Raw genomic sequence first — 12,722 nt, forward strand, 5'->3', positions numbered from 1 at the left:
AAAGACAAAAGTGTCAAGTTGTTAAGGCCTCCGGTCAGCATGGATGATCTCAAGCGCGTTTGGATCCTGTTTGTTGTCGAGAAAAGTCTCTCAACGCTGCAGGGCGTGGAAGGCAGTGTTATGATGGTCCTTAAAACGCTGTTCATGTTCGGAAAAATGTCAGCAGGGCAACTGTCGAGTACATCCAGTGGTGCCGAAGTTAAGTGATGATTGGGGGTGATAAATAATCATTTCATCAAATTTTAGACGATTTTGAAGATTGGGGGGATGCATATTTTTATACACAATTTTAGTGGTACCGGTATTAAGTTTATTAAATAATCACCGGCCTCGGTAAATTAGCTGCTAACAGCATAATATATAGTTCCAACGAGATTCGAACCTATGCCTTCCAATGAATACTTAGTTTTTCCAAAAAAAAACAGAAGTTATACTTTTCTTCTTGTCCTCTCTTTCACTAGAATCACTACACTTAGTGCACTATGGGACAAAGTCACTAGTCATGAGACTGAAAAAAAGTGAAGCTACAGATTAATCCATTATATACCAGAGACACAAGGCCTGCACAGGAGATTAATCCAATGAGTTCCCTCATAAGCATTACTGCGGTGCCGTGGTCAGTGGCCTGGTCCAACTCGTCCTTAGGCCTAATGCCTTCAATGAAGATCCTTCATTGTCTAGCGTCAAATCCAAGACAACTTAGAACTGTGATCAAACATCAATAAAAGAAAAACAACAGCAATTCGAGATGCTTGCAAACAACTAAATCGAAGAACAACTTCATAGCAAATAATTTTTTCTAAATTATTGGGGGGATGCTGCCAAAATATTAGGGGGATATACCCTTCAACCCCCCCACCCTACTTCAGCACCACTGAGTACTTGCATTAATGTAGGAAAGTTTTCCTGATCCATTTTCCGTCTGATGTGTTGAATGAATACAGCATGTTTAGCATCTGCGATCTCAATGCCATACAGTGCACACAGACCATTTAGAATGCTTTTTTTGCCAAAAGTGGCAGATCCAGGTGCGAAAGAGGCCACTGCTCTCATTAATCCATACGTGTCGTCCATAAAGCGGCAGTTTAACTCCGTTATCTGCCTGTCAAGAATACAGTTCCACAGCGCACTTAAATCCTCATTGCTCTTGACAGCCGACGTTTTTCCCAGTGTTGTGGTGACAACAGACTTGTGAAACTTCGAAGGCAGCTTGCGTTCACGAGAAGCAACCACGTTCCAGTTAGTTATCTCATGTTTTACCATCAGTTCTTCTCTCAGTTTGAGCACGTCACCAAAGTCACCCTTCGAATCCTGGCGGAAAGTTGCATTTGTAGCTTTAAGTGTGAAATAGTGATGCCACAAACAATTCAGTACCACTTGGTTATTCTAGTGTTAAATTTTAGGCATTAAATTTTTTTTCATGAATCTGATTTTTGGTGGGCCCACTGTCAATCTGGGTGGGTCTGTTCCAATCAGGCCCACCCGGTAGATCCACCCCTGCACTAGAGTAATACTTCCCGATTCCATTGATGTTTCCGATTCCACTGGTCATTCTAGGCTCACTAGAAGAGTATTTGCAGCAAAGTTAGTGCAGACGGTCAGAACGTTTTCAATTTGATTGGGAAAAGGTGTTTGGGCCTAGGGCAAACATTTGCTGATTGCTGCAATCTGAAAAGCGGTTTTGATCTAATTTTTAGTGCAGAAATAGAGATAGCAATCTTCTTACCTGTGTAATTTCAGTTTTTGAGTTTAAACAAATATTAGCCTGTTTATTTTGAAATTCTACGCGCAATACGAATGTAGCTTTTCAAGAGTTATGTTAGACTTCCCGTGACTGCACAGAGTATTGAACACGTGCCGGTTAAGTGAGACACAACTTCATTAACCGCTAAGCCACTGTATCCGCATTCCGCAATGCGAATGTAGCTTTTTTAAGAGTTATGTTAGACTTCCCATGACAGCACCGAGTATTGAACACTGGCCGGTTGAGCGTCGCACCACTTCACCAATCGCTACGCCACTCAATGCGCAATGCGAATGTAGCTTGTTAAGAGCTACGGTAGACTTCCCGTGACTGTACCGAGTATTGAAGACGGGCCGGTTGAGCGTCGCACCACTTCACCAATCGCTACGCCACTCAATGCGCAATGCGAATGTAGCTTTTTTAAGAGTTATGTTAGACTTCCCGTGACAGCACCGAGTATTGAACACTGGCCGGTTGAGCGTCGCACCACTTCACCAATCGCTACGCCACTCAATGCGCAATGCGAATGTAGCTTGTTAAGAGCTACGGTAGACTTCCCGTGACTGTACCGAGTATTGAAGACGGGCCGGTTGAGCGAAGAACCACTTCACTAACCGCTACGCCACTCTATCCGCAATGTGAATGTAGCTTTTTAAGAGTTATGTTAGACTTCCCGTGACTGCACCGAGTATTGAACACGTGCCGGTTGAGCGACGCATCACTTCACTAACCGCTACGCCACTCAATGCGCAATGCGAATGTAGCTTTTTAAGAGTTATGGTCAGGGCCGGATTAACCATTAGGCTATCAAGGCTATAGCCTTAGGCCCTGGAAAAATTCGGCCCTCAATTTTTGTAAGGCTGATAGTGATACAGATCCAATACCAGTACAGTACAGTTTTTGATTAAAAACGAATGACTGAGTTGAGTTAATACACATGAAGAGCCCATTTCCAAAACCACGTAGGCGCCACTTTACCGAAATTGAGTTTAGAGCAGGACTTTTCAACCTAGGGGTTGCGAGCCGTTTTTCGGAGGTTCCCGAGGCGCTTGAAATTCCAGTGTATTGTTTTCAATTCTTTTTTGCCAGAAAAGATTAAAAACTGTGTTTTTTTCGCAATCGCCCATTCCTCTACTTGAGGTTATTATATCGTTTAAGCTCAGACGTTGCAAAGGCTTTAACTACAGGAAAGCATTCAATATTTTTCACCAACTTCTTGTAGGCTTACGTTGTTTTGTGCACATTAAAGTTAACCAGCAACAACGCTATGATAAAAAAGCAAAATTATGTAGAATCCTATGCAAAAGATAAGTTAGATTTCTCAGCATCGTTTTCAATGGCATTGAAAAACATTAGTGTCGGCTATTTTGTTTGAAAGTTCTTTCAGCAACAGGTGCACGCATTGACGAACTTAATACTGTAGTTAGAAATATGCAGCACCATGGCCACCTAAAGATACGGCCTGATTTGTCACATTTTGCAGAAATTTCTAGGTTTTTTTAACTTTGGGCGAACGTTTAAATAAATTTTTCTAAAAATTAGATTTTTACGCTTTCTTTATTCTTTTCCCCAGATGACACAATAGGTTTTAACATCCTCACATGTTGAAAAACAAAGAAAATTTGATTTGGAAGATTTTAGTCAGACTGTTAATTTTCAATAACAGTCTGATTTTGCGTTTTTCAACTTACTTTTTCTCATTTGCTACTGCTTCCCCAAGGCAACAAAAAAGTTTTTTGTCATTAGGAAACCGCAAAATATAAAAAACATCTCAAAAAATGTCAGTCAAGCACTAGCAGTAGCTGTAATCAAAATCTGCAAAATGTAACAAATCAGGCCGCATCTCCAGGTGGCCATGGCAGCACCAACCATCTCACTGAAATTGATTTAAATAAATCCATAAAAGATTGCAATAAATTTAACCGGTGAAAGTGCGAAAACGTAGATTATTCTCATTATTTTTTCTCCTATTATCTAGCTAAGCTTGGTAGAAAATGGAAATAACAATCGAAGGAAATGTATTAAAAGCCGTAATAACATCGCAAAAAAAACGTTTTTCGTTTCGGAAGTTTACGTTGAAACAGCAGAACTAAACATAACTGGATGTCGGCATGAATAAAATTTGGTTAAATTTTACATTAAATATGCTTTTGTTAAATACCTTAACGGGGGGGGGGGGGGGGGGCGAGACAACATTGATTGCTCTGAGGGGTTGCGGTGGAAAAAAGGTTGAAACACCCTAGTTTAGAGTGTCATTAGGTAAAGTACAGTATTACCATAGGTACCGGTACTTACTATTCATTTCTTTCTTTCCAAAATCTTTTCCATCTGCTTCAAATTTGACAATAAAAATTGTGTTTGTTTCCAAGACCAATTATGTGCCATCATTAGCCATTTTTCTGTTATGTGTGTCTTATTTTGCAGTAAATAATTTCCATTTTTCATGTATGTATTTTTATTACTTTTTATAGGTTGGTTTGCAAAAATAGGCCTTTCTCTAGTAAACAGCCTTACGCATACAGTACCCTTAATCCGGCCCTGAATATAGGCTATTAATAAGAACACACACTTTTATTTTTATGCATTGATAAAATAGGCAATGCGAGACGACATGCGCTAGGCGGACAACGATTTTGCAAATGCTAGGTTTTCGTCTGACTCTCTTCAGGAGCTATCGTAAGAATAAAATAAGCCTAAAAATGGTGAAGTATTTATAGTACAGTAGAAGAAAAACGAAATGTAACTTGGCTAATCAAAAGAATTCAAAATTAACGAAGAAGTTTTAAGGCATAAATAAATTCTTTTTGGCGGCATAACATTGGATCGAGAGCTTTTATAAAGACTGCTTTTAGCGCTGCGACGTGGAACGAGAAACAGCCTTAAACAAAAATTAAAAACACTTCTAGTTCTAGTCTAAAGTTCAAAACACGTTCTTCATCATCCAACAGATGTTGTCCTATTGCAAAGCAACTAGACATGCTTTTGTCATTTACATTTGTAAATCATTTGTATTACTTACTTTTGTTATTGCCCATATTTACATTATTGCCCAAATTCATCCGAGCACTCAAATCGTCAAAATAATGAAAACTGGCCACAGCTCAGTAACTACTGGAAGTAAAAACATGATTTTGATCTAACAACGCTAATTCATATAGCAGCTATTCATTAAAGTCGTCATTGCCACTTTGAACTCTAGGAAGTACAAGGGTGTCTCACAAAACTTTTAACCCATTCAAATAGCTTTATTTCTTGAACCAATCAACATAGTTACAAAAACTAAACTGAAATGGAAAGCTGAGATGTTAACAATTCTGAAAAACAACATGCCTACAATGTAATACTACATCCACAGTAGTAATACAGCAGTTCATAAAACATGCTCCAGATGGCCACCGTTGCGCTGGAGGCATATTTGAGCACGGCGAGCGAAGTTGTCAATGACCCGAACACATTCTTCCTTTGGGATGGCCCTGATCTTCTGGGTGATGGCTTGTTTTAGTTCAGGGATGGTCTGAGGATTATTCTGGTACACATTGTCCTTCAGATAGCCCTACAGATAGAAGTCAGGGAGGTTGAGGTCCGGGGAATGGGGGGACCACTCAGGGTCTCTGCGGCGGCTGATTAGGCGGTCTGAGAACTTCTCATCCAACCACGCCAAGGTGACATTAGCAGTGTGGGGGGTGGCACCATCTTGCTGGAACCATTGCTCTGCTCTTAGAAACGGGCTTCTTCCTCTGGCTCTGTTTCTACGCCCCAGAGCGGTCCAGAACTGCTGGAGGACCACAAGGTAACGCTCCTTGTTGACGGTGACGGCGTCCTCATTTTCATCTTCGAACCAGATTGGGCCAATGATGCCATGTTTTGAAATTGCAACCCAGGCAGTGCATCTGACTGAGTGCAGGGGCCTCTGCAGCACTTCATCAGGAGGAGAGGTGCTCCAGAACACATTGTTTTTATTGTTGACATACCCTTACAGGGTGAAATGAGCCTCGTCAGAGAACCAGAGGTTGTAAAGGAAATCAGGGTCCTCTTCGACGATGTCCATAAACCACTGGCACATAGTAACTCGCTTAGCCTTGTCTGCATCAGTAAGTTTATGCTTTATCTGGATCCTGTATGGATAGAGTTTCAAATCTTCCTCCAGAATCCTCTGTACAGAGGACCGGGTCAGACCAAGCATTTGGGCCCGTTTACGGATCGATTTCTTTGGACTTCTCCCAACGGAGTCCCTAACTGCAGCAATGTTCTCTGGAGTCCTAGCTGTCTTTTTTCTCCCATTTTTTGGTGTTGTAGGCATTGTCTGGTTGTTGTGAAGTGATCCAGTAGCTTGAAACTTTTTGACCCAATAAAAAACGAGTGGTTTTGATGGAAATTTGTTGAAGTCATACTTTTGTCTGAATTGTGACTGCACTTTTTTGTACGATTTTGACTCCAAATATAAAGTCACACAGAAAATTTTCTCTTCCTTGCTGTACTTCATCCTTGCAGATCTAAATTTGTTATGGGGTAATTTAGTGAAATCTGAAAAAAAAATGAAAAAAGCAATAAAATTGACAAAGTTATGCAAGGTTATACGGGTAAAAGTTTTGTGAGACACCCTGTACTAGAAAACGGCCTATTTCAGTTATTTCGACAATTTTAAGTATATGCGAAAGTAAACATGCTATATATCGGCATTAAAAATACGAAATGATATTGTTAGTTTGTTACTTAAAACAATTTATTAAAAGTTCCGCCTATATTTGATACTCCGAAAAAAATAATTTACATGCTGTCAACACATCGTTATGATTTGTTATCGTCAATTGAAGATGAATCATTATGATCAATTTCATTCATTCAATAGTATTGAAGATGAACACAGTCTAGTTTTCAACGCGTTTTTCTGAAAGACAAGTTTAGTATCTACATTTTGGGCTCTTTATTTTTTTTATAAGTAGAAATTGTTGAAACTAATTCAAAGTCTTCTGATGCATCTTACTGGTCGTGCATTCTCCAGCTAGCAATGCAAAACTTCCTTTCTCTCAGACCAAATACAGCATTATGTAACAAAAAATACTGAAAAATTGCAAAAAAAAATTATCAAAAATATAAGGAAACCTGAGCAATTAAAGTTATTCCACAAGCAGGTTTATAAGAAAATCAGAACTGCAGAGTCAATTTGACCTTGGTTGTGAATCCTTAGATTAATCTTGTTTGTTATTTACAGTACCAAGAAAATCTAACTATCCATCGTTCAACGTTGATAGAACAACAGCAACTTCAATTACTTTGCAATGGATGGAGGTTGCCAACGAAGGTTCAGCTTTGAAAACTTACAGAGTCAATTGGACATCAACTGATGGAACATTGGGTTTTGAAGATAACATTGATGGACTCTCAATAACTATTGACAACTTACAATCGAACACAGAATATAGTTTCACCGTTGAAGCAAGAAACGATGAGGGTCTTGGCGAAGCATCGGATGCAGAAACATTTCTGACTTGTACGTGATGTAGTAGCAAAACAATCCAATACGATATTATTTGATTGTCGATAAATGTTTAAATGTAATATTCCATAGTTATGTTGAAACATTGGTCAACACACAATTTGGTACCGTGACTGTATAAACTAATTTTAAAGTGTTTTAGAAAATCGATTAAAACAATTACTGGTTATTTAAAGAGTTGATGGTGGTAGAGTATTTAATGATGGTTAATAAAAGGTGGTTGATTGTTAAAAAAACACTTTTCGATGATTCTCTTCAATAACTTGTCTTCAGAATGAATTTGACCTATTCGAAACAACAAAAGGAAGTTTCTAATCGTACAAATATCAGAGTTGGTCATAACAAGTTTTTAACAGGGAGTGAGATATCAGCAGGTTCTATTTGACGTCATAACTCTGGATCCAGAATCACTATACTCAAACTAGGAAAGACAGTCTATTAGAGATGTAGGCCTAAGCTATTCGACGAGCATCATAAATATAAGTGGCAAGTTCCTATTTACACTAACGGTGGCAAGTTCAATTTAATGTACAACGGTAAGGAAGAGACACTGAGGCAATGTCTCATCGCAACTAGGTTTTTATGAATAGCCCAATCCTTCTTTTGAAAGTGCCCACTACTAGCTGTACTACTTTATCACCGTGTGTGGACTATAATCAAGTCTGTAACCATTTAAACAATTTTTTTTCTTATGTTTAGTAAAAAAGAAGCCGCCTATAGTAAAAGTGTATTATCGCTTTTGAAATTTAGATCAAACATGTTGATGTTAGGTTAAACTTGGCAAGACGTCTAAGAAGTTAATTACAGTTGCATAGTTTGAATAAAACTTTTTTTGTGAGTTTTGCATTATTTCTTTTCTAAGTTCAGTCAAATTCAAGTCAAACTTGAAATTTATTGTAGATAGGTTTTCAAACAAGTACGATATTGCTTGTTATCGTTGCTTTTCTTTCCTGACCCAGCAATTTCTCAACCAACGAATATTCAACTCACGGAAGCAAATTCAAGTTTAACTGCAAGCATCAGTTGGATGGCACCAGATCTTGAAGGAGGAGCTGAAGGCATTCAAAGCTATGAAGTTGTTTGTATTCCAAGTGGTTGTACCTCAACCATAAACGGAACTACAGCGACTGTTTCTAACTTAGCTTCCAATGCAAAATACTTTATAACATTACTGTGACCGCTCGCTTCGTTTGCTCGCTTCGTAGGACGTTGTGTTGATAGCGATGTGGACAAAAATGGACCTTTGATTGTTCATTCAAGGTTAAACATTGTTTGTCAATGAATGCAATTATTTATCTTTTAAAAATTGTGTTTTTTCATTTTCTTCTTTTTTCTACTAGTCGAGATTTTATTAGCCTACTTATTTTACAATCATTTTATGCAATTCAAAGAACTCCTGTTAAAAACACATGTTGTTTCAAGAAACATAATTTGATTTTTTTTCAGCGCTGGTTCAGGAAGAACAGGAAGCTACATAGCAACTGATCACATAATGCAGTATTTGCAAAACACTCAACCGTCGATATTTTTGGAATTGTTTATCAAATTAGAATGCAGAGGATGGGGATGGTTGAAAATGAGGTAAAACCCAAATTTCTGAAGTGTAAACCGATTCACTTTCTTAAATGAACCTTTGATCTTCATTTTGCTCAGAAGCAGTACATGCTACTTCACAAGATGGTGCAAGAGTTCCTGGCTCCTACGTATGAAGTTGTTTTCAATAACGGAAATCATGATCATCAAAAGTCATCTGCCTACGAAGTTCCAATTTCACTCTTTACACAGTATGAGAATACAAAGTGTCTAAAGCTTCATCCAGTGCTGATTTTCTACAGCCAATTTGTCGTGATGTGCAACATGATATGATATGTGATTGCGAAATGGTCTCAAACGAGCAATAACAGCTAAAATTTCAAAAAAGTTATGATTCCATGATTGCATATCGTTAAATCGGCGTTTGTAAATATTTCTTTAATCACATATTCTCATAAAATTGTATGATTTTAGTTTTCTATATGTATGTTTATTTGTTTACTTGTTATTGGTGCTTTGTTTGAATTCACGATCATCATCAACAACCCATGCCACAGTATCGGACGGCCTCTATTCATTCTTTCATGCCATTTCGAATATCGTTTTTCACCTTTCAAGTGTTATCAATGTTTTCAATCTCATATTATCATCTTCGGTTTTGGCTCCCTTCTATTGCATTTGAGCAAATTCATTGGTCACTAACCTTAGCCAATGATTAACACATTTCCTGCTTGAATGTCTTGCTAGTTCCTGATTATACAGTATAATGCTTGCCCTTTCTTTGATAATTTCATTTCTGATTGCGTGTTTTTCATGGACATTGAATGGACTTTTATGTAGTCTTCGGTTTGCCATTTTCCTTGTTGCTGCTTGTTTTAGGTTATTTATATTGTACTTTTAAGTGTTCATTTCTACATTTTCAATATTTTAGCTTCTTATAATGTTTTCACACAGGTACTGCTGTATGCACATCCTCAATTAAATTATGTTCCGTGAATTATTTTATCTGTTGTGTTGATTTATCAAAAAATGCACAGTAAGTTAATGTCCTTGGTTGAAAAGTATCTACAGCGCAGTCTCAGAAGATCTTTTTTACGTGGCGTATAGGCTATGAAAAATGACTTCAGAAGTTTTTCAAACCTACAGCGAGCTGAGCATGTGACTGTAAAATCCACTAAATATTGATGATAAACTGTATTACTTTTCGTTATGATGCTGCATTATATTTGCGTAGCGTTGCGTATATTGTAGGTAATTACGTGACGTTATGACGCTACGTTACAATTGTCCAGCACAGTGCTTTTCAACACAAGGGATGGTAGCCTACGCACTTGTGTGGATGATAAAAATTGTAATACGGATGACAAACGTACTGCGCATGACCGGATTTGTAGGCGGATTAGATAGGCAGATTAGTAGGCGGACTAGTAGGCGCATGAGGCGGGTTAGATTAGATTGTAATTAGCAATAGTCTTTGTCTCAATTCTTTTTATCTCTGACCAGAAAAGGACTTAGAAAGATTTATGACGTAGTTTATTGGGATATCAAAGGTGAAAACGTCAAATAAATGGTCGAGTAGTTTTACTTGTAAAATGAAAAAGGAACATTATTGTCGTGTCACTGGCACCGTTTGGTTGGTTACAATTAAATACGTGAATTCAAAAGAGCCTTTTTCAATTTAACTTCTTGGGCTATTTCGACTTCTTTCAATGTCTGCTAAGTGATGCATGATAAAAAGGCACATTTTTCAAGCCTAATAACACACAGAAAAAACTTTGTCAATATTTCCATTCATTTTAAGAAGGCCCCATCTCCAGCAATCGGGCTTCAATTTTTTCATAGAATTTTCAATTAGTAAAATTTTCAGACAAATTCGTCCTACAGCTTTATCTAAGCATGCAATCATTATCGAAATTCCACCACAAAAGCAAATCGCCAATATAATTAAAACGCATTTATCTCACAAACGTCAGTGGAAGTTGGAACCTTTTTAAATTCACGTATTCAATTGTCATCCGAGTTTCAGCAATGGAATACTCAAACTTCTGGAGTCCTTGCACTGAAATCTTTACTTAGCTTTAGGCCTAAGTTGTATTTAGAAAGTGATTTGGAATAGGCTACATTTTATTTATAAATGAATCATTTTGCAACCTTCATAACGTCCAGTCCGTTGCGACCTAAAACTGAAATCTTGTTATAGCAATCTATATGCGCTGGAATCTTTCATGAAACTATTAATTAACCGCTGCAACAAATTTCTAAACACCCAGCCAACACAATCCGTCACTTTTGCATTCAACGATTCAACGTCTGCAGACGTTGATGCAAAAATGACTAATTTTGCTACCTGGGAAACTTGGTGCCACCTGTGCGCAAGTGATTTGCTTTTTTTGACAACAAATTAATATACGAACTTACACGAAAACATTTTGTGTATTTCAGTGAGAAGAAATAGTTAATGAGCAATTACCAGCTCAGTGGCCGAGTGGTTATCGCCTTCGGCTCTGGTGCTGGTATATCCGAGATCGATTCCAAGTCGGGTCAAACCGAAGACTTTAAAAACGGCACCAATTGTGTTATTTGTTGCACAAGCCACAACGCAGCGAGAATAGGTCGAGTAGTAATAATGTGATGACCTCGTAAACCTGATATAGAATTTAAAATGAGCCTTGTCGCTAAAAGACCTTGTACCAGTTGTAGAGCGACAATAAATAAAACCATAACATCATTAAAGACCAATCAATCAATTGAAGGTTTAACAGCACAGAGAACAAAATCTACAGTTTTCAGGATATTTTTTACAAGCGTACGGTACCCAGATTAATTCGGTTTGAAACGCTTGGTCAGAAAATGTGGTGTAAGAGATTGATGCAGCATAAGCATAACATCCAGCTAGTAGTAGCCTATTTAGGCTACTGCAGTGAGTTTTGATTTGATATTATTTTGTAGAATAGTATTTGTTCTTAAAGTGAAAGTCTTTTGCAGTAGAAGGGAAATGTAGACGAAAAGTTTTAACAAATTACACAGCAAGCTCACGCTGTGTTATGCGTCCAAACGTTACGTCAAGTCAAATATTTGCTCACCAGTCATCGTAATGTTGAAATAATTTTGCATGTAGATCACGAATTGTCCGCAGAATAGCGTTGACTGCGAGAGAGCGTTGCTACCAATGCGTGTGAGACGATTTGTTAAGCTGCTATTTTGCTTTCTCGTTCTTTCTTGATTAAAAGTTATTCCTGAAAGATTATTCAAAAGCGAAAGGGCGAGTTGCATTGGTTGACTGTGAGACTATACGAAAGTGTTCAAAGTCTGCCAAGTACACCGTGTATCGAACTCTAAAATACTAGTATACAGGGAAGGCATTTGTGTGTTAGGAAGACTTTTTTAGAAATATTAAAATTGTAAACTTGCAAAACCAAACTGTTGAATTAGGTTGCTGTAGGAATCCCATACGCAAAAGGAAATATTGTTATCGTGATGACAAAGGTAAAGAACTGTGGTTCTTGGGAAGGCTAGATCAGCCTGTTTACAAGCTTTTCACAATTACAAGCTACCTACTTACTTAGAACATTCAAGCAAAAAAAGGCACCAACTTACTAATTATTTTTACATGGTCGTGAGCCACAAACTGTTCAGTCATTAAGAATCCATGCAACGAGTTCCGCTTATTGTAATCACTGCAGTTCAAATACTGAGGCTTATGTAAAGTAGGCTAACTGACCAGAATAACTGACGTCATTTGAATCAACTGAAACTGTTGAAGGTGAATGTAAGATTTTAACACTCAGGCTGCTTTGTAGGTTGTTGGGATGTAGGCTACCAGCTAAATTATAGAATATTGTATTTTAGCAGAAGTATGATGCCAAGTAGCCTATAGCCTACTGATAATGAAGACTGTGTTATTAGATATTGTATTACACTAATATAAATACTTTTTGGAACAAAAAT

At 37.8% G+C, this 12,722-nt stretch overlaps 1 long non-coding RNA gene across 1 annotated transcript; it reads left to right on the plus strand.

The window, feature by feature from the left end:
• The first annotated feature begins 8,754 nt into the window (after window positions 1-8,754).
• LOC145786451 (uncharacterized) lies at window positions 8,755-9,251 on the plus strand. Its single transcript, XR_014291296.1, has 2 exons — window positions 8,755-8,822; window positions 8,895-9,251. It is a non-coding gene; the product is annotated as an uncharacterized LOC145786451 (long non-coding RNA).
• The last annotated feature ends 3,471 nt before the right edge of the window (window positions 9,252-12,722 follow it).

This window comes from Aplidium turbinatum, chromosome 17 (genome assembly GCF_918807975.1).
Source record: "Aplidium turbinatum chromosome 17, kaAplTurb1.1, whole genome shotgun sequence".
Lineage (NCBI taxonomy): Eukaryota > Metazoa > Chordata > Ascidiacea > Aplousobranchia > Polyclinidae > Aplidium > Aplidium turbinatum.